The sequence below is a fragment of the Rana temporaria genome, chromosome 4 (genome assembly GCF_905171775.1).
Source record: "Rana temporaria chromosome 4, aRanTem1.1, whole genome shotgun sequence".
Lineage (NCBI taxonomy): Eukaryota > Metazoa > Chordata > Amphibia > Anura > Ranidae > Rana > Rana temporaria.
Window position 1 is genome coordinate 45238480 of NC_053492.1, and position 26649 is coordinate 45265128.

Sequence of the window (26649 nt, forward strand, 5' to 3'; positions counted from 1 at the left end):
CAAGATAAATTCTGATTGGTTGCTATAGGCTACTTTTCCTAAACATGAACTTTTTCAAATTGAACTGTTCTGTATATAAGCCATTTTTGGGTAAAGTAGGTAAGGGTAGCGTTCCCTGTTAGGAGTTTTTTGGTCCCTGTGTTCCGCGCTGAGGAGATCTACCCTGTCTTTTTGTCTATGCTATATATTGGTTATATGCAAGTCTTGCCAGTAGAGATATAAATAAATAAGATGGACCCCACAGCAAACCAATATAGGCCTTTTAGACTACCATCTTAAAAATAGATTTATAAAGCAACTAAAGGTTTCACACATCAGGCTATATTAAGAGGATATAATGTGGCAGATGACCTGTCATGGCTCTATACATGTATATAGAAATATAAAGAGGACCTGTCATGGCTCTATACATGTATGTAGGAGTATAAAGAGGACCTGTCATGGCTCTATACATGTATGTAGGAGTATAAAGAGGACCTGTCATGGCTCTATACATGTATGTAGGAGTATAAAGAGGACCTGTCATGGCTCTGTACATGTATATAGGAGTATACAAAGGACCTGTGCGTGGCCAGCGGCCGCAGTGTCAGCTGGCCACCCACGATCGCTCCACAGTGTAAACAGACAGATCCCCATTCTGACAGGGGGAGACAGATCTGCTGTTCCTAGTGATTATTACCAGAGATCTCTCTGCTCCTCCAGTCATTCCCACCCCCCCAGTTAGAAACACCTCCCAGGGAACACATTTAACCCCTTCCCTGACAGTGACATTTACACAGTAATCATTGCATTTTTATAGCACAGATCGCTGTATAGATGTCAATGGTCCCAACATTTTGTCAAGAGTGTCCGATCTGTCCACCGCAATGTCGCAGTCTCGCTTAAAATCGCAGATCACGGGGGCGTGTCCGGAAGTGCGCCGGGGAAGACGTGCTTTTACAGAGCTCCGGGAGGCCTGGAACGATCTGCCTCCATCCCCCACGAAATTGGCCTCAGTTAACCACCAGGGTTGCGGTACCTGTTTCAGGGCATCCCCCGCTCTGACCCCAGCCGAAATTGCAGAAATCGGCCGTCCCTCTCCCTCCCAGGGACGCAGCCAGCTCCACTCAGCCGAGGCCCGTCGCCATCTTGGGGCCTACGGAGCCTCGAGTGTCCTCCTCCAGTGGCACCTCCAATTACCTGCAGGGCGGGCGGTCATCCCTCCAGCGTCCTCCTCCAGTGGCACCCTCGGGGGGACGGTCCGGGTGTACGGTGAGCGGGAACGGGTAGAAGACTCCAGCCGTCCGGCTCCCGTTTTAGGAAAGGCCGCGGCTTCGGCCTGGTCCCGGAAGACTGCGATCCGGGATCTCTAGGTAACTGATCCCTCCCGACTGGATGCCTGGCTCCCCCCTCACAAGCCACAGAGGGCCCTTGGGGCAATAAACATTACCACAGCCCCCGTGGAGGTGCATTTTCATCAGGCCTGTGTACGGCCACAACATCCAGCAAGTGAGTGGCCGCCATCTTACCTCACCCAGCAGGTCGTCCACAGCCCTTGTTCATCTCCCCTATCTGACCTTCACCTCCCAAGCCACCAGAGTCCCCTAGCTCCTCTACACCCTCCCCCAACCTTCAATCTAACAGTAGCTAGCAGGACGTGGCTTGACATATGGAGCAGTGAGATGTACTGTATCCTGGCCCCCTAAACCCTCAGCTCCACGGACCACATAAATACTAGAAACCGACCCAAATCCGACACATGGGGAAAGACAAGCTACGGGCACAGAAGGGAACCGGCGGGGACCGGCAGGGAGGAGACTTAGAGGACTATTTCGCCCGATCCCGGGCCGCATCACAGCGTCGCTCTGAAGCTAAGATGGCGCTGGCTCCTCCGTCCCCATCCCGCTCTGAGTCGTCCCTACACTCACAGGCGAGCACGCACAGCCATCTCCCTCTTCCGGGGGAATCCGACTATGTGCTCACCAGAAGTCGCTCTAATGTCTCCCTGGGTTCGGGAGATGGATGGGATTTGGAGACACAGATCCGTTCCCTGCACAGCTATATCAGATCTCTGCCCACCAAGGCTGACTTTGAACAATGTGTCCACAGAATTGAAAAGGCCCATAAGAAAGAGATCGCTGAATTTAAGAAGGATGTGGGCGCTCGCTTTGAGGACCTGGATACCACCACAGATAGTCTCAGCAATGCGGTACAGTCCCATGACAAAATTCTGAACTCCCATACTGTCATACTGCAGCAGCTGGTGTACCAACAGGACGATATTGAAAACCGTAATCGTCGCAACAACATTCGCATTCGCGGAATCCCTGAATCAGTGGACGTCAAAACCCTGCCTGCAGCTGTGACTGCCATTTTCAACCAACTGCTGCAGCACCCTAAAGACGACCCAATTGAGCTAGACCGGGTCCACAGAACCTCCGGTCCGCGGAGCCAGGACCCCTCCTTCGTTCGTGACACACTATGCCGAGTTCATTTTTATAAGATCAAAGAGGCCATCATGAGAGCTGCTAGCTCGCAAGAAACTATACTATTCAATGGTACACCTGTGATGCTCCTCCCAGACCTATCACGCCAGACGCTGATGATGAGAAAAGCATTGAAGCCGCTTACCCAACTTTTGCAATCCAAACAGATGAAATACCAATGGAGATTCCCGTTCCACCTGCGAGTGCACCATGAGGGCAAGACTGCCATCTTTTGCACACTTGGAGACCTGCCAACTTTCCTCGGCACTCTAGGACTTCCACAGGTGTCTATCCCAGATTGGCCATTCACGCCTACTACTCCAGGCTTGCCCTTTGCCCCACCATGGCAGACGCAGGGCCGCAAACGCAATTCCAAACCTGTGCCCCATCGGGACTCTGAGGACTGAATGTGCCCTGGTTGGATCAGTCGCCTTATTGGTCTTGCCTTTACAGGGGTACTCCCCTAGCTCGTCACGGGGTGGGAGCCCCTACAAGTTACTTTATATTTTGTTTTTTGTTTTTGTTTTTAGGCTTCCCCCCCCCTACCTTGAGAGCTAGGCCTGGTGTTCCCCCCAGATGCTGTCCCCTTTTATAGGGTTTATCCCTCCTGAGCCCTGGACTGTTCTAATACTGTTATTCCTGTTAACCCATTGGTTTTCTTTCTAGGTTGCTCAGGTTCCAAGCCGAGAATTGCCCGCAGACTGTACGCGAGTATTTTCACTCCTATAGCCCCAGGCGGCTTGGCCATACTCTGCAGCTTAACCACCGCTGTGTTTCTCTCATTGTATCTACACCTGATTGTAATATGTGTCTACTAGATTGTTTTTGTTCCCTGCCACATGTTTTTGACTAACTCTTTTTCCTTTACGCCAATGTTGTTTTTTTTTCTTCTTAAGGTCATGTATGTTATGGGTTGGCCTTGTTCCAAGATTGTTTTTCCGTGGAGCTGGGGTCGGGGGGTCTGCCTTACCCGGCGGGTTCCCACCGTAACCCCCCCCCTTAGAGGGGTTTTTTTTTTTTCCTTACAGTGTCACTATGGACGCTGTATGGTCTATGGCTGTATGCCATGCTGTAAGTTTTTTTTTTATTTTTTTTTCTCTATTTGTAGTCTTTTGGAGCCACCTAGTGGCCTTTTTTGTTATTGCTACAAAAAAATTTTTATTTGCTTGGTTGTGCTGGTCTCCCTCCCCACCACTTCTCCCTGATTACTTTTTACCATCTCTGTTTGCTGACATGGGTGGTGCGGACGGAGTCCACGATCAATCCACGCCTTTATATGTTTTATGTGTTTTTTTGTTCTTTGTCACACCCCGTCATTCTACCTCCTGCCTTCTTCTATCCTCCCTTTCCTTTGCTCTTCTTCTCCTCTTCTCTTTTCCTCTTTTTCTGGGCCCTGATTGGTACTGTCTCCATCCCCGAGAGTCGCTGACAGATGATACTAGTATTGCATGTGCTTCTTCCACTTCCCCCTACCCTCCCCCTCTACAGCTGTCATGGCTTCTGTTTGCCCGATAACCTTGGCCTCTTTCAACTGTAGGGGGTTCAACACCCCTGAGAAGCGGAATCAGATCCTTTACCACTTTCATAAAAAACGTTCTGATATATTGTTACTCCAGGAAACACATTTCCGTACTGATTCCATTCCAACCCTGCGCAACAGGTACTATTCACAATGGTTTCATAGTGCAAACCCCCAGGCCAAATCTAAAGGTGTATCCATAGCTTTCCATAAATCTTTTAAACCTGAGATTCTAGACACCCTTGTGGATGCTAATGGGCGCTTCATATTTCTCAAATTGAAACTTAACGGCTTTCTCTTTACAGTGGCCAACATATACGTACCTAACGTGGGTCAGGCTCGGTTCCTCTCATCGGTTCTCACCAGACTGTCCTCCTTTGGGGGTCCCTGCTACATCATTGGCGGAGATCTCAATGTCGTCATGTCCCCGTCTGCAGACACGTCCTCGGGTAAGTCCTCTGTCCCACACTCTACACTGACACGCATCAAAGCTCTCCTACACTCTTCACACCTGGTTGATGTTTGGCGTATCCAGCATCCCACAGACAGGGATTACAGCCATTATTCAGCGGCACACAATTCTTATAGCAGACTAGATCACTTTCTAATCTCCCAGTCGTTATTGGATACCCCCGTCCAGACATCCCTGGGTCAATTGCTCTGGTCAGATCATGCCCCAGTTTACTTGACCTTTGCACGCCCTCCAACGTTACGTAGAGGCACACATTGGAGGCTTAATGACAACTTATTACGAGACTCTGTCTGTGTGGCAGACGTTTCTGCCACCATTCGACACTTTATTTCAGATCACTCCTCGGACACCACTTCCCCTCTCACTCAATGGGAGGCCCTGAAGTGCGTGGTTAGGGGCGTACTTATTCAACATGGCTCTCGCCTCAAAAAGATTCGTACGGATGATATTCGCCGTCTCCTTTCCACCATAGCGGAACTCGAGCCTATACACAAGCGCAACCTGGACCCTGACATTTTTGTTCGATTGTCGAATGCGCGTAGAGATCTCCTTCAACTTCTCGACTCACATTCCCTCATAGCCCGAGATAGGGCTCGCAATTTTCATTACTCGCTCGCCAATAAATGCGGTAAGCACCTTGCGCGGGTCTTGCACCCTAGACCCCCGCGATGCTCAATTCCCTTTATTTCACACCCTGATCATACTAGATCATTCAACACGAACGGTATATCCTCCGCTTTCCGGGAATACTACTCCCGTCTCTATAATTTACGCCCCAGTGGCTCGACCACACGTACTGCACCTTCGGGTGACGATATGCGCGAGTATATTACTGAAACGGCATTACCCCCCATTGACGCATCAGCTGTGGTTGACCTGGATAACCCCTTGCACACGTCCGAATTTCTATGTGCCATTAAAGGACTGAAGGTGGGCAAGTGTCCCGGCCCAGATGGGTACACCCCCCGTTTCTATAAAACCTTTGCCCCACTATTATCCCCCTTGATGGCTAAGGCATTTAATACCATGGAGGACTCTCTTGCACCGCCCAAGGCGTTATTATCTGCTAACATTTCCGTTTTACCCAAACCGGGGAAAGACCCCTCTCAATGCAGCAGTTATCGGCCCATATCCCTGCTCAACATTGACCTAAAGTTGTTTGCTAAGGTTTTGGCCAATCGTTTGTCCCCTCTACTCCCGGGTGTGATCCACAACGATCAGGTGGGATTCGTCCCAGGCCGCGAAGCTAGGGACAATACCACCAAGACGATTCACTTAATCTCCTTTATCCAACGTAAGGGGCTGAAGGCTTGCCTCCTCTCCTTCGACGCCGAAAAAGCGTTCGACCGGGTTAATTGGGGATTTCTTCGACTCTCGTTGGAACAGTTAGGTCTGGGAACGCCCTTTATCTCCAAGGTGATGTCCCTTTACTCCCATCCTTCGGCCTCAGTCTTAGTTAATGGCTCTGCTTCCGCGCCATTTGATATCTCCAACGGCACTCGACAGGGCTGCCCTTTGTCCCCCCTCTTGTTCGTCATTGTCATAGAACATTTAGCCTGTGCCATCAGACAGAACCTCTCCATACGCGGTATTCAAACTCCCTCCTCCCACTACAAGTTATCCCTTTATGCCGACGACCTCCTGGTATACATGCAAGATCCACATATTTCCTTGCCATCCCTTTTTGCGGAATTCCGTCGCTTTAGCTCGTTTAGTAACTTTAAACTTAACATGTCCAAGACGGAGGCTCTTAACGTCTCCCTCACCTCCACTACAATGGCCACACTTAAAGCAAATTTCTCCTTTCAGTGGCAGACTAGGGGAATTTCGTACCTCGGGGTCATTATCCCCTGTAATCTTTCCAATCTTTTTTCTCTAAATTATGTCCCCTTGCTCTCCCGCATACGGAAAGATTTGGAGGAATGGGGAGGGTCCTCTTTGCCGTGGTTTGGACGAATCAACACCCTAAAGATGGACACTCTACCCAAACTCCTATACCTTCTCCAGACGGTCCCCATTACAGTTCCTAAGCCCTTCTTTAACTCTTTGCGCTCTCTCGCCATTAGATTCCTATGGAGCCGAGGGATGCCAAGGGTGAAATACAATTTACTCACTCGCCCGAAATTGCAGGGTGGTGCTGGCATTCCTGACTTTGAGACATATTACAAGGCCACTCACATAGCACGTGTCCTGGAATGGTTCCCGCGGCCCTTTTTAAAGGCCTCTGTCACCATAGAGCAGGATCTGGCCCACGTGGATCTTCGAGCTCTCTTATGGGGTTATAGGACTGATTTAGCGCGTATGCCTCCTCCCTCCCCGCTTACGCTAGCCTCACTCAGGTTGTGGTATAACAGGGGGTTATGTTCCCTCCTATCATCTGACCCTTCCCCATTGTCCTCTTTATTTGACAATCCCTCTTTCCCTCAGGGTATCGGGGCATCAACGTTAGGTCCCTTTAAAAGATCTGAATGGCCACATGCAAGCTCTTTCGTGCATCCTACTCAGGGGTCACCGGTGACACCGACAGGATCGCACGATTGGCTCACCACACTTCATTTATCCACATTCACAAAGCACCTACATTCCTCCTCTCAAATTAACCGCCCCAATACAGAGTTTGAACGGTTGTGTTCCCTCTCGGAGACCCCTAGACATCTTCTCTCGGCCGTATACGGCCTATTACAAACACTCACGCATACCGAGCTACCCTCTTACACCAGGACGTGGTCTGCAGACTTGGGTGAGGACATCCCACGACCGGATTGGCAGACTTCTTTTTATTTCACTCACAAGTCCACAATTTCCTGCTACTCACAGGAAAAGAACTACAAGATCCTGTCAAGATGGTATAGGGTCCCCTCCGCGTTACACAAAATTTTTCCGTCCACCCCGGCGACCTGCTGGCGATGTTCTGCTGCTGAGGGGACCTACCTTCATGTCTGGTGGGAATGTGAGAGGATCCGCCCCTTCTGGACTCAGGTATTTGAGTGTTACAACAAAATGTACGATGAATTACTGGTCCCCTCCTCTAAGATTGCCCTTCTCTCTATACTACCAGGCTCAGTTCCGTCACAGAAGCGAAATCTCCTCCGTTTTTTTATGTCCTCAGCGAGACAGCTCGTACCTTCCTATTGGAAGTCAACCACAATCCCGCCCCTGTCACATTGGGTCTCAATTATGAACGACACTATGAGAATGGAGGAGATGTTGGCTCTTGATAACGACACCTTTGATAATTATAAACTACTATGGCTCACCTGGCTCCGCTTCTCATCCTCTGACAAGCTGATGAACATGTTGTCATCCCAGACATGATCGCTACCTTATATTTCAGTGCCCTGGGTCAGGTTGGGTCTCTCTTTCCCCGCTCTTCCTATATTATCTCCTCTGATTGTACTGTCAGCGACCTGAACGCTTTACTCTGCTCACTCCCTAGCCTTTCCCTTTTTTTTCCTCTTCCTTTCTTCTTCTTCCTTCCTCCCTCTCCCTCCTCTTCTCTCGTCTCTCTACCCCTTTCGTTTCCTACACTCTAATACCCTAGATCCTTGATTCCCCAATTTTATTTCGTTTTTTGTCCTGTTTGTCCTTTTTTCCTTTCTTTTTTTTTTTTTTTTTTTTTTTTTTTTTTTTTTTTTTTTTTTTTTCTTTTTTTGTTTGTTTGTTTGTTTGTTTGTTGTTCTCCTACTAGAAATCCTGGTTGCAATTATACCTATTCCGATGGGGCCCATGTGGTTGCATCTAGTTATAGTCTTATATTGAAGTCATTATTGTGTTTATTATGTTACACGTTGATAGGAGTCCTGCTGTGGGCGATAGCCATTGGGCTGACTCTTTACCCCTGCACATTTATGACTATTCTTTGATTGTAACACTTCATGTTATTTGTTTTATTTGTTAAAATACCAATAAATATATTTTCAACTCTAAAATCGCAGATCACTGCCATTACTAGTAAAAAAAAATTATAATAAAAATACTTGAAGTGCAACCAAAACGACCTACCATTGTAGTGCTCCAAAAAAGACTCCCACACCTTCAAATCCTCCCTGTGCTCCCGGCCCAGCCACACAAAATGGTGCGGGGCCTTGATGCCTGCCGTGGCCGCCGCCAGGCGTCTGCAAAAAACTCTCCCCATAGGCATGATGCGACAGGCAAAGTTGAGCTTCCCTAACAAGGACTGCAACTCCCGCAACTTAACCTTTGAACACTGAACCGTCAATGCCACCGCCTCATGCAGGTCAGCCAGCTTGTTCGCCGGGAGCCGACACTCCATCCTTTCGGTATCAATTTTGATACCCAAAAATTTCAACTCAGTAACCGGCCCTTTCGTTTTGTCTTGAGCAAGCAGAACCCCAAAAACCTTAAAAACATGCTGTAAGGTGGACAACAGAATCAGACACGACCGATCGTCCGGCGGACCAATCACCAAGAAATCGTCCAAATGATGCAAAACTGAAGCCAAACCCGACAAATCCTTGACCACCCATTCCAGAAAAGAACTGAATAACTCAAAATATGAACAGGAAATCGCGCAACCCATGGGCAAACATCTATCCACAAAAAACTCCCTATCCCAACAACACCCCAACAGATGCACTCTATCCGGGTGCACCGGCAGCAGCCGAAACGCCGACTCAATGTCGTTTTTTTCCAACAGCGCACCCTTCCCAAAACGCCTAACCCAACGCACAGCTTCTTCGAAAGATGCATACGACACCGGGATCGATGGCATCATTCGCCGACCCCCCTTTCGGGTGAGAGAGGTGGTGAATGAGCCGAAACTGATTTGGCTCTTGCTTATGCGCCACCCCAACGGTGACACCACCAATTTTGCCAGCGGTGGTACCCCCGGCCCACCCCCTAGCGGAGCACCCGGAAATGCCAGAAGAGGCAAAGGGGAGGGGGAGGAGGAGGGGGAGAGGGGAGGGGGAGAGGGGGAGAGGGGAGAGGGGTGGTGGGCAGGGGGAGAGGGGAGGGAGAGAGGAGAGGGTGAGAGAGACAACATGGAAACAGGAGAAACAACAGTAGAGGCAACAACAGAAGACTTCCACCACCACTTTCGGATCGTCCGAGTCCGTATCCAAGAGTTCACCCTCCGACCGTTGGTCCCCCTGAACGGCAGGGGATGCCGCACGCACCATCAAGGCCGGGTGCCCGCTGCCTGCTTGAGACCCAGAAGCCCCTGGATCAGGCCACATGACTCCAGCAGTTCTCCCCCGCAGGGCGCCCTGTGTACCAGCAGCAGCCGCTCCAATACCTGCGCCATCCGACCTCCCAGGACCTCCGCTTCCTCCCACGCCAGCCAAGGCCGCCCTGGCTAAAGAGCCCCCGGCCGCTCCTGCAGCTCTCCCGCGCCGGATGGCTCCACGCTGGGCGGATGAGCCCGCCCGCACCACCGCTCCATCCATGTGCCCCAAGGTAGGCCTAGGAGGAGAGGGAGAGGGCACCCTCTGCACTGTAGCCCGCCTAGGCTTGGGATTCCTCTCTGGGTCCCCACCTGAGGCCTCCGCAGGCCGCTTCCTGGATCCTGGAGAATCCGAGACCGGGCTCCCACCCCGACGGTTCCCACTTGAGGGGTCCCCAGGGCTGTACCGCGCCGGCAGACGGGACCGCCGCATGCGGCGGGTGGAGGGGGAGCGAGGGGGGTGCACTGGACGTACCTTCCCCCGATCCAGGCAGCAATCCAGCTAGCTGCTCAGCATACCATTGTGGCCCATGCTCAAGCGCTGCAGACCGCAGCTGCTCGAGCAGGCCGTTGAGGTGATCCATTGAAGAGGTAACAGCACAGAGAAAAACAGACTGTGTGTTACCTCTTCCTGCCTCTGCCCCCCTAGCACTTTATAGTGACCCACCTCGTGCTGCTAGCCACTCCCCCCAGCCAATACTGCACCCACCCCACATCCTCTTCATGGAGCAACCTCCTCAGCGTTCCCTCAGTCATGCGGCCCCTCTGCCTAGGTTCCCTTTACCCCGGGGCATTCTTTATATCTTGAATATGTGGGGGTGGTAGGGTGACCACGTGTCCCGGATTGCCTGGGACAGTCCCGCATTTTGCAGGTTTGTCCCGGGCACATTCATTCCAGGACAATACAGTGTCTCGGAATGAAACTGACACAACCACCCCCCGGGCCAATCTGATGCCTCCAAAAAATGCCGCCACATCACCGCTTTACTCAATGACAGTACTTGTCCTGGCTGGGAATGCCTGGAGGAGTACAATCCCGCCCCCTGCTTGTGATTGGAGAAATCATGAATCCCGCCTCTTGTGTCCAATCACTGTGCTGTGATTTGTTACAGCACAAGCTGATTTTTGGAAAGGGAGGGTGTCCCTGAATGGTAGTTTGGAAATGTGGTCACCCTAGGGGGTGGGGTGGGGTTGAAAGCCACGATGGCGGCCTCCACACAGAGACACAGTGCAGAACAACACGTAGAAAGCCAGTAATGGGGAGGCATCAGCTGCAGGAAGACCACAGACAGTTCTAGTCCTTTTTTCCCCCACAAATAGAGCTTTCTTTTGGTGATATTTGATGATCAGTTTGAACCCAATTAAAAAAAAAAAAAAAAATCCTCACTTTAGGTCGATATGTTTTCTTCTAAATATTTTTGGTAAAAAAATCGCAATAAGCGTATATTATTGGCTACAAAATAGGCTACAAAATAGGAGATAGATTTATGGCATTTTTATTATAATATTTTTTTTTTACTAGTAATGGCGGTGAGCAGCGGGATTGCGATATTGCGGCAGACAGATCGGACACTTTTGATCCATTTTTGGGACCAGTGACAATTATACAGCGATTAGTGCTATAAAAATGCACTGATTACTGTATAAACGCCAGTGGCAGGGAAGGGGTTAACACTAGGGGGCGATCAAGGGGTTAACTGTATTCCCTGGATGTATTCTAACTGTGGGGGGGGGGCTGGGACTGACTAGGAGGAGAGAGAGAGATCGGTGTTCATACTTAGTAAACACACATTGCCAAGTTATAGACAGCATGGCTGACAAGTGTGTCATACTAAAAAAAATTTAACAGAATTGCTAAAGATCCCTTACACACTGGGGCAGGGGTGCGTTAGCGGTAAAGAGCCGCTAGTTTTAGCGGCGCTTTACCATCGTTTTAGCGTTGCTTTTTGGCCCCTAGCGGGGCGCTTTTAAGGCGCTTCGGCAGCACTGCGCATTCATTTCAATGGACGGGCGGTTTAGGAGTGCTGTATACGCCGCTCCCGCATCGCCCCAAAGATGCTGCTTGCAAGACTTTTTCTAACATCCTGCAAGCGCACCGCCCCAGTGTGAAAGCACTCTGGTTTTCACACTGAGGCGGGTTGAGAGTCGCTTTCCGGGGCTTTACAGGCGCTATTTTTAGAGCTAAAACACCTGAAAAGCGCCCCAGTGTGAAAGGGGTCTAACCTTAGAACACTATATCATGTGAATGGCTTTGCATAATGAAAATAGAAGGATAAAATGGTGTGTAATGTTCATTTATTGGGTTTAGTGGACTTACTTTTAAACCTACAACTTCCCAAGTTCTCTTTGTTTTCTCTTACCACACAATTGTACTGAACTATTGGCAGGTGATGCCCTCTAGAGACGATAAAGAATGCAGCATAATATTTTAGCTTTTTTCATATATTTTTTTTATTAATATTATTTATTACTTATGTCCAGGAAAAACAGATCTAAAAAAAAAAAATGATGTTAGTTAAGGAAATGCAAAATGTGAGTAATTCATACACTCACCGGCCACTTTATTAGCCCCTTTCATGACTTATGTCGTTTACACACCATCACTTTATGTGATGAAAAAAAAAACGTCATTTTTAAAAACGTCAATTTAAATGACCGTGTGTGGGGGAAAACGTTGTTTTATGTCTTGTGAAAAACGACAAAAAAAAATTGAAGCATGCTTCAATTTTATGTGTCGTTTTTCAAAACGTCGTTTTTTGTTTCACAAAAATTGACCGTGTGTAGCAAAAAACGACGTTTAAAACAACGTTTTTAAACCCACGCATGGCCAGAAGCTAGTTATGAAACGAGCTTCAATGGAAAAAAGTGGTGGAACGTAATCTCGCTTTGCTAGAGTATTGTGAAAAAACGATGGTGTGTAGGCAACGTCGTTTTTGAAAATTTAAGTTTCAAAAACATTGTTTTTTACTTCACAGAAAATGTCGTTTTTTTCTATCACATAAAGTGATGGTGTGTATGCGGCATCAGACTATTTCTGACATTTGGTGTTTACAAGTTAAAATCCATGGGCCAGATCCACAGAGCAAGTACGCCGGCGTATCTACTGATATGCCGGCGTACTTTCAAATTTCCCGCGTCGTATCTTTAGTTTGAATCCTCGAAACAAGATACAACGGCATCTGGGTAAGATCCGACAGGCGTACGGCTTCGTACACCTTCGGATCGTAGGTGCAATACTTCGGCGCCCGCTGGGTGGAGTTTGCGTCGTTTTCCATGGCGGGTATGCAAATTAGCGATTTACGACGCTCCACGAACGTACGCGCGGCCGTCGCATTTTCTAACGTCGTCTGTAGTCGGCTTTTTCCGGCGTATAGTTAAAGCTGGGATTTTGCGGCGTATAGATAGCCGTCGTTCCCGCGTCTAAATTTGGATTTTTTTGTTTTTTGTGTAAGTCGTCCGTGAATAGGGATGGACGTAACTCACGTCTAAGTTCAAAAAATCACGTCATTGCGACGTCATTTCGCACAAAGCACGGCGGGAAATTTCTGGACGACGCATGAGCAGTTCATTCGGCGCAGGGACACGCTTCATTTAAATGAAACCCGCCCCCTGATCGCCGATTTGAATTCTGCCGCCAGAAATACTCTACGTCGCCGTAACTTACGGCGCAAAATCTTTGTGGATTTGAAAGTACGCCAGGTAAGGTACGGCGGCGCAAGTGTAAATGTATGTGGATCTGGCCCCATATTTTTTGCTAGAAAATTACTTAGAACCCCCGAATATTATACATATATATATATATTTAGCAGAGAATCTAGAGAATAAATGGCAATTGTTGCAATATTTTATGTCACAAGGTATTTGTGTAGCAGTGTTTTAAACGCAACTTTTTTGGAAAAATGTACTTTCATGAATTAAAAAAAAAATTAAAAGTAAAGTTAGCCCATTTTTTTATATAATGTAAAAGATGATGTTACACCGAGTAAATAGATACCAAACATGTCATGCTTTATAATTGCATACACTCGTGAAATGGCGACAAACTACGGTTAGAGTTACAGAGGAGCTCTACGGCTAGAATTATTGCTCACGCTCTGACAATGGCGGCGATACCTCACATGTGTAATTTGAACACCGTTTACATATGCGGCCGTGACTTCCGTATGCGTTTTCTTTGCTGCACGAGCTCCCAGGGACAGGGGCGCTAAAAAAAAAAAAAACGTATTTATTTTATTTATTTTTAGAATATAAAATTGTGTTTCTAAAAAAAAAAATGTTTTTGATCACTTTTATTGCTGTCACAAACATCCCTTGTGACAGTAATAGTTGGTGACAGGTGCTCTTTATGGAGGGATCAGGGGTCTAAAAGACCCCCGATCCCTCATTTGTCTTTCAAAGTATTCAGATCGACGAAAACAGCGATTCTGAATACTGTGGGCCGGATTCAGATACAATGGTGTATCTGTCCGGCCGGCGTAACGTATCTTAGAAACGTTACGCCGCCGTAACTTTGGGCGCAAGTTCCGTATTCAGAAAGAACTTGCGCCCTAAGTTACGGCGGTGTAACGTATGTGGGCCGGCGTAAGCCCGCCTAATTAAAATGGGGATGTTGGGGGCGTGTTTTTTTTAAATTTGGCTTGACCCCGCGTATTTTACGTTTTTTTTTAACGGCGCATGCACCGTTCGTGAAAACATCCCAGTGCGCATGCTCGAAAATCCGCCGCAAAACGTCATTGCTTTCGACGTGAACGTAAATAACGTCCAGCCGTATTTGCGAACGACTTACGCAAACAACGTAAAAAATTTAAAACTCGGCGCGGGAACGACGGCCATACTTAGCATAGGATACGCCGCACATAACTCTCATATAGCAGGGGTAACTTTACGCCTGAAAAAGCCGAACGCAAACGACGTAAAAAAAAAGCGCCGGGCGGTCGTTTGTTTCTGAATCGACGTAAATAGTAATTTGCATATTCCTTGCGTAAATAAACGGAAGCGCCACCTAGCGGCCAGCCTGAAAATGCAGCATAAGGAACAACACTTACACCTGTCCGATCTTAGGGATATCTATGCGTAAGTGATTCTCTGAATCAGGCGCATAGATACGACCGAGCGCACTCAGAGATACGACGGCGTATCAGGAAATACGCCGTCGTATCTTTTTCTGAATCTGGCTTTGTGTATTTTTTTAAATCCGGCGCCATTGGCAGCCGAGTAACCCGGAAGTGACGCTTCCGTGTTTACATTGAAGAGACTGAATCAAAGCCGTTCGCGGCTTCGATTCAGTCTCTCTCTAGGCGCTGAAGGTGGCGCATCGTGGATGCGCCGGTGGGACGGGAGGCCCGGTAAGAGTGGCGGAGGCGGTGGGAGGGGGGATGTACTCTCCCGCTCTTTTGGGATAATAACCAAGCGGATTTTAGCCACATCGGTTGTTATCACCGGAAAGCCGATCGCCGACTCTAAACAATTATACCGGGATGATGCCTGCAGGTGCGGGCACCATCCCGGTATAAACCCTGAAAGCCGAGGACGCATATATGCGTATGCTCGATGGGAAGGGGTTAGGTATAGGTGTTCAATTGATTGGTAACTCAAATTTATAATCTTTCTAATTTCAATGCATTTAGGCATCTAGATGTTGTGAAGATGACTTGCTGAAGTTCAAACAGAGCATCAGAATGGGGAAGAAAGAGCCTTCCTTCTGAACTACAGAGGAGCTGAGAGGAGGAGTTTCAGGAGGCGGAGTCAGTACAGGAATCACCGATTGAAGGCAGCAAAGTACCTTGGGACATGTAGTCCTTAGAAGCTGCAAAGCATGCAGGGAACCCAGGAAGTTGTGGAAAGAGACGGCCAGCAGACAGGCAAGTCTTATATTGGATTGTCAAACATAACTATTGCTTGTATTGTTATTACAATGCTGATGTTATAATATTAGAAGTGCTGTGACCATAGAGCTTCTTTGACCACTTGCTTACATAAACACCCTTCCTGCCCAGACCAATTTTCAGCTTTTAGCGCTGTCATTCTTTGAATGACAATTGCGCCGTCATGCAACGCTGTACCCAAATTAAATTTTTTGCATTTTTTCCCACAAATAGAGTTTTCTTTTGGTGGTATTTAATCACCTCTGTTTTATATTTTGTTATAAAATTTGATGAGGCTGCACTGATGGGCATTTCAAGGTGGCACTGGTGGGCACTGATGAGGCGGCACTGGTGGGTACTGATAGGTGGCACTGATAGGAATTGATAGGTGGTACTGATAGGTGGCACTGATGGGTGGCAGTGATGGGCACTGGTAGGTGACACTGATAAGCAGCACTGCTAGGTGGCACTGATGAGGCATTGATTGGCACCACTGGTGGGCATTGATAGGTGGCACTTATTGGTGGCACTGGTGGGCACTGGCAGATGGCACTGATATGCACTGGTGGACACTGGCAGGGCACTGATGAGGCGGCACTGGTGGGCACTGATAGGTGGCACTGATAGGAATTGATAGGTGGCACTGATAGGTGGCACTGATGGGTGGCAGTGATGGGCACTGGTAGGTGACACTGATAAGCAGCACTGCTAGGTGGCATTGATTGGCACCACTGGTGGGCATTGATAGGTGGCACTGGTGGGCATTGATAGGTGGCACTTATTGGTGGCACTGGTGGGCACTGACAGATGGCACTGGCAGGCGACACTGGTGGGCACAGTTGAGGTGGCTGCGCCACTTCCTCTTCAGGACCGATGTCCCTTTCACAGAAGCCGGTCATCAGCTTTTTTTTCCTCTCCTGAACTTCTGTTTACATCACGTGATCAGCTGTCATTTAATTTTTTTTTACACTTTCCCTTTAAAAATGTAAATGATGTTTGGTGGAATGGAAGTGGTTAAAAAATGCACTTAACTGTATATGTTTACAAAGACATTAAACTCCTCTATAAATTGTCAGTAAAAAGGACAATTAGCAGTAGAAAAAAAAAGCAAAATAAAGATATACCTTCTATTCATATTTTGGGGACTACTGTAAAATTTTAGATTTTCCATCACTTTCTATTTCAGTGGCAATGGTCACCAGGGCAAATAGGGTGAATCAGCAATAAAAACTTGACAGAGGGTATAATCCTTCCCCACTCAACCCCCCACCCAAAAAAAGAGGTTACATATACACTTTGATACATTTTAGCCAAACAGCTTGTGATAACACTTGTATTGCAGCTGTGTTCTTTTACTGCCATCTAGTGGACAAAGGAATTATAGCATGTGTGCGCTTCGCTACTGGGAGCCTTTCCTTTTTGTTTTTTATTGCGGCCAATATGCTAAAACTATAGAAAACTATCTGGAGCTTTTTATAACGTTAACCATTTATGACAGAAACATGCAGGCTGTCATTGCTGAGGGCCATCTGGAAAAGCTATTTGCCTGGCTGTTATGCTGACTGTGTGTATTTAAAGTATAACTAAAGGCAAAACTTGTTTTATTCTGTTTTGAATAGAGTAGAGAGGGATTAGAACCCCTGTCAGGTTTTTGTTGCTTTCTGTGCCCCCCATTACGGAGATTCACCCTCTCTATTTGTCCTGTTTATTATTGTCAGTGAAAGTGAAAGAAAATCACACATTTTGGTTTGTCCCCAGAAAATTAATAGAGGGGAAATCTTCCAATGGGGACACTAGTTCTGATGTCCCCAAGGAATTCCCTTAACATCTTCCCGCTCGGCCTATAGAAAAATGACAGCCGGGCGGGGGTTTCATTGTTGTGACTGGATGTCCTTCACAACATGCTGCTCATGTGTGCCCCCGGGGGGATGCAGCATGGCAATCGATGGTGCAGTGTGCCACTCGAATACACCACATCTCCGATCATGGTAAAGAGCTTATGGGGTAGGGTGACCACATGTCCCGGGCCCATCTGATGCCCACAAAAAAGGCCGCCACATCAGCGCTTTACTCACTGACAGTACTTGTCCTGGTCTGGAATGCCTGGAGGAGCACAATCCCTGCCCCCTGCGTATGATTGGAGAAATTATAAATCCCGCCTCCTGTGTCTAATCACTGTACTATGATTCGTTGCAGCACAAGCTGATTTTTGGGAAAGGGGGGTGTCCCTGAATGGTAGTTTGGAAATGTGGTCACCCTATTATTGGGTAGGCTCTGTACCATGTGATCAGCTGTGTCCAATCAAAAAAGTGGTATCGAGACGGCCGTATTGGTAATAGGGTGACCACATTTCCAAACTACCATTCAGGGACACCCCCCCTTCCCAAAAATCAGCTTGTGCTGTAACGAATCACAGCACAGTGATTGGACACAGGAGGCGGGATTTATCATTTCTCCAATCACAAGCAGGGGGCGGGGACTGTGCTCCTCCAGGCAATCCCGGCCAGGACAAGTACGGTCAGTGAGTAAAGCGGTGATGTGGCGGCCTTTTTTGGTGTCATCAGATTGACCCGGGGGGTGGCTGTGTCAGTTTCATTCCGGGACACTGTATTGTCCTGGAATGAATGTGCCCGGGACAGACCTGCAAAATGCGGGCAATCCGGAACACGTGGTCACCCTAATTGGTAACCAAGCCAAAAATGTAAAGTTAATCTCCCTAATGGGGGCACAGACAGCAGGAATCGTGTTCTAACACCTCAACACTTTCAATCTACAAAAAAAAAATACTTTTGTTATAATATTAAAATTTGCCTTATAATTTAAAGCCCAACTTTGGGAGTTACACAAAAATTACTGCAGGGGTTCAATTCTTGTTAAGTCTAGAGGTGGGGGAACAAGAGGAAATACTTACTTTATCTCTTGTCTAGCAGGTTTCGGGTGCTCTTATATTCTCTCCTATACTCCAGGATGTGGTCAGACCAGGGACGGGACAAGGGGTGGGCAGGAAAGGCGGCTGCCCTGGGTGCAATGCTTTATTGCAGGGATGGGGGTGCCAGTTGTTTCTGTTACAAATCTGACAGGGGTAGTGACAGCAACATCACTGCTAACCCTAAAGAGGGAGGGGGTCGCAGTCTGGCATTTTATCCAGGGTGCTGGATGACCTTGTCCCGCTACTGGGTCAGACCCTTGGCCTTCATGGTACTTGATAATCTCATAGGGTGACTGTTAGTTAGAGCACAGAAGAGAAGAGGCTTCAGGGGACTGGTCCTACAGATGAAGGGAGCCTCCTTGGGTGAGAAATAAGGTGTGTTTTGCACTTTACTCTTCTACCCCCAAGTAGGGTCACCACATTTCCAAACTACCATTCAGGGACAAAAATCAGCTTGTGCTGTAACGAATCACAGCACAGTGATTGGACACAAGAGGCGGGATTATGATTTCTCCAATCACAAGCAGGGGGCGGGGACTGTGCTCCTCCAGGACAAGTACTCTCAGTGAGTAAAGCAGTGATGTGGCGGCCTTTTTGGGGGCATCAGATTGGCCCGGGGGGTGGCTGTGTCAGTTTCATTCCGGGACACTGTATTGTCCTGGAATGAATGTGCCCGGGACAGACCTGCAAAATGCGGGACTATCCCGGGCAATCCAGGACACGTGGTCACCCTAATTGGTAACCAAGTCAAAAATGTAATGTTAATCTGCCTAATGGGGGCACAGACACTATACTCTTCTACCCTCAAACGTTTACCCTTGCAGTATTACCCCCCCCCCCCCCCCCAAGACGGCAAAGGTTAATTTTAGTTTAGTTCCCGGAGTTGTGTTTCAATAATAAAATAGTCTTTATATTTCTCTGCATGCAATGCTTCCCTTCTGGAGCTGCTATGAGAACCACTGCACAGGCTGTAATGACCATGTTGATGTGTCTTCTGACTGCCACTTCTGTACACATGAGGATATTTATTAATGATATAGACTGAATCCCACTGTGTACTGTTCTGAAGGTGTGTACGATTTCATAAGGAATATAATATTTATACAATATCATTTTTACTTTTTTATGAGGACTGCTATACTATTCTGTGAGGGTCTCAAGACTGGATGAACACAATTCCTTTGGAAAGATAAAGCAGTTCCCATATATCTATGCAATTTCATGTTTAATTGTTTTGTGTGGAGCTTACATTTCCTGTATCTGTCCTGTTTTTTAGTCATGTTAGTCAGTAGAATATCGACTTAAAAAACAAACTTTCAGTACATATTTGTTGAAAAGGCCCACAGTCAGTGAATATGAATTTGATAAGAATTCAATACCGCATACAGAAAAGTATATATTTTATTGTGTAATATTAAGCTGGGACATTTCTACAGACAAATAATTATCAGAAGAAAAAAAAAGGAAATAAATAAAAAGAAAAAAAAGAAAGAAAGGGAAGGGAAAGGTAAAGGAGGGTAAAAGAAAGAAAGGGAAAGGAGGGAGGAAAAAAAAGAAAGATAGGGAAAGAAAAGGTAAAGGAGGGGAAAGGAAAGAAAGGAAATGTAAAGGAGGGGAAAAGAAAGAAATGAAATGTAAAGGAGGGGAAAAGAAAGAAAGAAGAAGTAAAGGTAAAGGACAGGAAAAGAAAGAGAGAGAGAGAGTGAGAGAAAAAGAAAGAAAGGAAATTAATAGGAAAGAAAGAAAGAAAGAAAGAATGAAGGAAAGGTAAAGGAGGGGAAAAGAACGAGAAAGGAAAGGTAAAGGAGGGGCAAAGAAAAAAGAAAGAAAGGGAAAAGAAAGTTAAAGGAGGGAGGGGGGAGAAAGAAAGGGAAAGGAAAGGTAAAGGAGGGGCAAAGAAAAAAGAAAGGTAAAGGAGGGGAAAAGAACAAGAAAGGAAAGGTAAAGGAGGGGCAAAGAAAGGGAAAAGAAAGGTAAAGGAGGAGGGGGGGGGAAGAAAGGAAAAGGAAAGGTAAAAGAGGGGCAAAGAAAAAAGAAAGAAAAGGAAAAGAAAGGTAAAGGAGGGGAAAAGAAAGAAAGAAAGAAAGAAAGAAAGAAAGAAAGAAAGAAAGAAAGAAAGAAAGAAAGAAAGAAAGAAAGAAAGAAAGAAAGAAAGAAAGAAAGAAAGAGAAAGAAAGAAAGAAAGAAAAGGGAAATAAAGGAGGGGAAAGAAAGAAAGAAAGAAAGAAAGAAAGAAAGAAAGAAAGAAAGAAAGGTAAAGGAGGGGAGAAAAAAAAAGAAAAAGAAAGAAAGGAAAGGTAAAGGAGGGGAAAATAAAGAAAGGAAATGTAAAGGAGGGGAAAAGAAAGAAAGAAAGAAAGAAAGAAAGAAAGAAAGAAAGAAAGAAAGAAAGAAAGAAAGAAAGAAAAATAATAGAAAAGAAAAGAAAGAAAGAAAGAAAGGGAAAGGAAAGGTAAAAGAGGGGAAAAAAAACACAAAGGCAATGGAAAGGTAAAGGAGGGGAAAATAAAGAAATGAAAGGTAAGGGAGTGGAAAATAAAGGTAGGGAAAGTAAAGGTAAAGGAGAGGAAAAGAAAGAAAGAAAATAAAAGGTAAAAGAGGGGAAAACACAAAAAACAAACAAAAAAAAAACAAAGGGAAAGGAGAGGTAAGGTAAAGGAGGGGAAACGAAAGAAATAAAGGTACTGTAATAGAAAGGTAAAAGAGGGGGGGGGGGAGGAAAGGTAGGGTAAAGGAGGGGAAAAGAAAAAAAGAAAGGGAAAGGAAGGGTAAAGAAGCAGAAAAGAAAGGAAGAAGGGGAAAGAAAAGGCAAAGGATGGGGAAAGAAAGAAAGAAAGAAAGAAAGAAAGAAAGAAAGAAAGAAAGAAAGAAAGAAAGAAAGAAAGAAAGAAAGAAAGAAAGAAAGAAAGAAAGGTAAAGGAGGGGAAAATAAAGAAAGGAAATGTAAAGGAGAGGAAAATAAAGAAAGAAAGGGAAAGTAAAGGTAAAGGAGAGGAAAATAAAGAAATAAAGGGAAAGTAAAGGTAAAGGAGAGGAAAATAAAGAAATAAAGGGAAAGGAAAGGTAAAAGAGGGAAAAAGGAAAAAAAAGAAAGGGAAAGGTAAGGTAGAGGAGGGAAAAAGAAAGAAAGGGAAATGAAGGATACAGAAGCAGAAAAGACAGAAAAAACAAAAGAAAGAACGGGAAAGGAAAGGCAAAGGAAGGGAAAGAAAAAAAGAAAGAAGGAAAGGTAAAGGAGGGGAAAAATAAAGAAAGAAATGGAAAGGAAAGGTAAAGGAGGGGAAAGAAAGAAAGGAAGAAAGAAAGAAAGAAAGAAAGAAAGAAAGAAAGAAAGAAAGAAAGAAAGAAAGAAAGAAAGAAAGAAAGAAAGAAAGAAAGAAAGACAGAAAGAAAGAAAGAAAGGGGAAGGCGGGGAAAATAAAGGAAATAAAAGAAAAGCAAAAGAAGGGATGGAAAACAGGAGAAAGGGAATTGTTGTAATGACAATCGAAGAAAAAAGGGAAAGCAAAGTAAAGGAAATAAGTAAGACTTGGAAATATAGAGAAAAATACAAAATAAAGGAATAAAGAAAGATATGAAGGAAATGTAAGCATACAAGGAAAGAATGCTAAAATAAAATAACACAAGGTCTGCTTGTGGAAACAATTAAACAATTAAAAAAGGGAAAAGAGAAGGGATGGGAAATGGAAATGAAGAAAAGGAAAGAAAATGGAAGGAATGGTAAAGGAGAGAAAAAAAAGGAAAGGGATGGATATCAAGAGACAAGGAATGGAACAGAGGAAAAGAAAGGATGGTAAAGTAGAAGAAAATAAAGGAAAGGGAAGTAAGAGTAAAGAGAAGTGAAGGAAAACAAAAGAATTGTCAAGGAGAGGAAATAAAAAAGGACAGAGAAAGAAAAGAAATGAAATTAAGAAAGGTAGATAAAAAGAAAGGAAAGAAATGGCAAAGAAAAAAGGAAAAGAAAGAAAAGGGAAGGATGAAAGGAAAGGAAAAGTAAGGGAAAGAAAGAGGTAAAGAAAGGTAAAAGAAAGGAGAGGAATGGTAAGGTAAGAAAAGGAAAGGAATGGGAAAGAAATGGCAAAGGAGAGGAAAAAAAAAAAAGGAGGTATGGAAAGGGGAAGGGAGGATGAAAGGAATATAAGGCAAAGAAATAAGTAAAGCAAGGTAAAAGAAAGGAGAGGAATGGTAAGGTAAGAAAAGGAAAGGAAAGGAATGGCAAAGAAATGGCAAAGGAGAGGAAACAAAGGAAAGGAGGAATGGAAAAGGGAAGGGAAGGATGAAAGGAATGTAAGGGAAAGAAATAAGTAAAGAAAGGTGAAAGGAGAGGAATGGTAAAGGTGAAAAAAAATTAAAGGAATGGGACAGGAAATGAGTTGAATGGTAAAGGAATGGTTAAGGAAAGGAAATTGTTGTAATGAAAAAGACAAAAAAAAAAAAGGATGGTGTAAAATGATAAAAAACAAAAGACAAAAAAAAAAGTAAATGTAAGAAAGAAGGAACAGGAAGAAATGAGGCAAAAAATAAAAAAGTATAGAAAGGAAATGAATAGAAACAAAAGAATAAAAAAGGGAAAGGAGAGAAAAAACAAGGAGGGAAGGGAGGATTTGTGTTAGAAAGAGATTAGACTGTAAAACAGATGTAGGAAGGAGAAGAAGATAGGAAGGAGAAGAAATTAAAAAGAAAACACCCAAATTACAGGTACATCAGATCTTCTTCAGTCTTCCATCATGGCGGTGGTGCCTTGGTCAGAGGCTGAAGATTTCAGTACTGCCATAGCTGGTTGAAGGGGACCAAACCTCCAGGGAATTCGGACTTGGTTCCGTTTGACCAGCCATAGTAGTCTGGAGACCACATCAATCCTTGCTGACACCTCCCTCGGGGCTCTCCGTCATGTCTGATTGCTGTTCCTGAAAAAGAATGCAAGGAAATATTGTCAGCTATAATCACAAGGCATTTCTACTGAATACTGCAAATATATTTTTTACATTCACATTAATTGGCAAAAAGTCAGCATTGTAAAATCATTGTTTTGGGCTATCTCTGCTGAAGATCATTTTTTACAATTAAAACAAGTGTAAAACTGTAGATACAACATAATCATAATTGTCTATTTCAGCCATTCTTGACCAATTTTGGGGATGAGCAAGTTGCACATTTTTGATTTGTCTTCCTGTGATTGCGGAATCGTCCAATCAATAAATTGAGTGAGTTTATACAGTGTTCTGCCACACTCACAAGATTGTTTCCCTTCAGATTGTGGCTCTCTATCCGCAGTCTTAGCTCCTTACCATAATTAGTGATCTGCTCTGTGTCACAGATCTCTGTTATTGGGAAGAGATTGCCTAACGTACAAGCTATAGAAGCCTTCGGTATGTCACATCTACACCCTACACACCATCACCTGTCTGCTGTCAGTCATTATCTCACAGCCCAAACTGCATGTCTGCGAGCCTAACAATGGTGTGCTCTGAGCTATCACAACTGTGATGGGGGATGTTTTGCTTCATGTCATTTATAAGATTTCCTATTGTGCGGAATAATTTAGCATTATATATCTATACAACATAATATATTGCAAAATATAAATACATAATGAGTGGTAGATGCACAAAGCAAGATAGATTCAAAGATAGATAGGTAAAGTAAATCAATAGAGATAGATTGATTGAAAAATAGATATACAATAGATAGATAGATAGATAGATAGATAGATAGATAGATAGATAGATAGATAGATAGATAGATAGATAGATAGATAGATAGAATAAATCAATAGAGATAGTTTAAATCTATAGAGACAGATAACTAGATAGGTAGAATAATTGCAAATAGATATACGATAGATAGATAGATAGATAGATAGATAGATAGATAGATAGATAGATAGATAGATAGATAGATAGATAGATAGATAGATAGATAGATAGATAGATTAAATCAATAAAGAGAGAGATATAGATAGAGTTAGAGTATGTCTATAGAGACAGATAAACAGATAGATAGATTAATTTGATAAAGATAGAAAGATAGATAGAGTAATTTGAGATAGATTGTTCGATAGATAGATAGATCTAATAGAAAAGTTAACATATTTGAAGAACATGATCTAATAAAAATAATAATGCAATTAAAAAAATATTGCGGTAACTGGAGCAAATGAATTATGGTACAGAAAGAAAGAAAGAAGGAAAAGAAAAGAAATTAGTTTATATAAAGACAAGGAAATGTGCAGTGAAGGAAACACAAGCAGATAACTCTAGCGTAGTCAGGTAGAGTTAGATAGATCTGGTTCTAGAAGGGATATTAGGTAGAGCTAGTTCTAGAAGGGATATTAGGTAGAGATGGTTCTAGAAGGGATATTAAGTAGAGCTAGTTCTAGAAGGGATATTACATAGAACTGGTTCTAGAAGGGATATTAGGTAGAGCTAGTTCTAGAAGGGATATTAAGTAGAGCTAGTTCTAGAAGGGATATTACATAGAACTGGTTCTAGAAGGGATATTAGGTAGAGCTAGTTCTAGAAGGGATATTAGGTAGAGATGGTTCTAGAAGGGATATTAGGTAGAGATGGTTCTAGAAGGGATATTAGGTAGAGCTAGTTCTAGAAGGGATATTAGGTAGAGCTAGTTCTAGAAGGGATATTAAGTAGAGCTAGTTCTAGAAGGGATATTACGTAGAACTGGTTCTAGAAGGGATATTAGGTAGAGCTGGTTCTAGAAGGGATATTACGTAGAACTGGTTCTAGAAGAGATATTAGGTAGAGATGGTTCTAGAAGGGATATTAGGTAGAGCTAGTTCTAGAAGGTATATTAGGTAGAGATGGTTCTAGAAGGGATATTAGGTAGAGCTAGTTCTAGAAGGGATATTAGGTAGATCTGTTTCTAGAAGGCATATTAGGTAGAGATTGTTCTACAAGGCATATTAGGTAGAGCTAGTTCTAGAAGGGATATTAGGTAGATCTGTTTCTAGAAGGCATATTAGGTAGACCTAGTTCTAGAAGGGATATTAGGTAGATCTGTTTCTAGAAGAGATATTAGGTAGAGATGGTTCTAGAAGGGATATTAGGTAGAGCTAGTTCTAGAAGGGATATTAGGTAGAGATGGTTCTAGAAGGGATATTAGGTAGAGCTAGTTCTAGAAGGGATATTAGGTAGAGATTGTTCTATAAGGCATATTAGGTAGAGCTAGTTCTAGAAGGGATATTAGGTAGATCTGTTTCTAGAAGAGATATTAGGTAGAGATGGTTCTAGAAGGGATATTAGGTAGAGCTAGTTCTAGAAGGGATATTAGGTAGAGATGGTTCTAGAAGGGATATTAGGTAGAGCTAGTTCTAGAAGGGATATTAGGTAGAGATTGTTCTATAAGGCATATTAGGTAGAGCTAGTTCTAGAAGGGATATTAGGTAGATCTGTTTCTAGAAGGCATATTAGGTAGATCTGTTTCTATAAGGCATATTAGGTAGAGCTAGTTCTAGAAGGGATATTACTGTAGGTAGAGCTAGTTCTAGAAGGGATATTAGGTAGATCTGTTTCTAGACGGCATATTAGGTATAGATGGTTCTAGAAGGCATATTGGGTAGAGCTAGTTCTAGAAGGGATATTATGTAGAGATAGTTCTAGAAAGGATATTAGGTAGAGCTGGTTGGAACAGCTAAATTTAGGTGCCATGTACTGCAGCGAAAGTGTCGATGAATGTTCTAAATGGCAGGTGTTGCAGAGTATCAATCACCCAGAATGCATTGCATTGCAGGACAGGCCGAATTGGTGACGCACTAAGGAGGCGAGTTTCTGCCCAGCTCGAGCGTGGCACACCTGTCACTCATTCCAGGGTTCATTCAGCACAACTTTGATTGACGGCTCCACTTATAGAGATAGATTACATTGCTGTCAAATGACCTTCTGCTGCGAAGCATTAATAATAAAAGAAACTCCGACAGACCACTCTGGCCCCACATTCCAAGTACAGCTAAGAAGATCATGTTTGGGTATTATAGCAGCGCAGACATGCTTGACCTTTAACTACGTCTACATTGACACAGCAAGTATTTTTTACCGCTTGCACACTGCAGGGATAAGAGCTCTGCCAGTGAAAGCTGAAAGGGTAAGGGTGACCATAAACGGGCCAATCCTTTCCACAATTTGGCAGTGTAATGAGGTGCTGGCGTGAGAATTAGAACATTTGGGCTGTCCTAGGTAGCGATAACAGAGCATTCATTGGC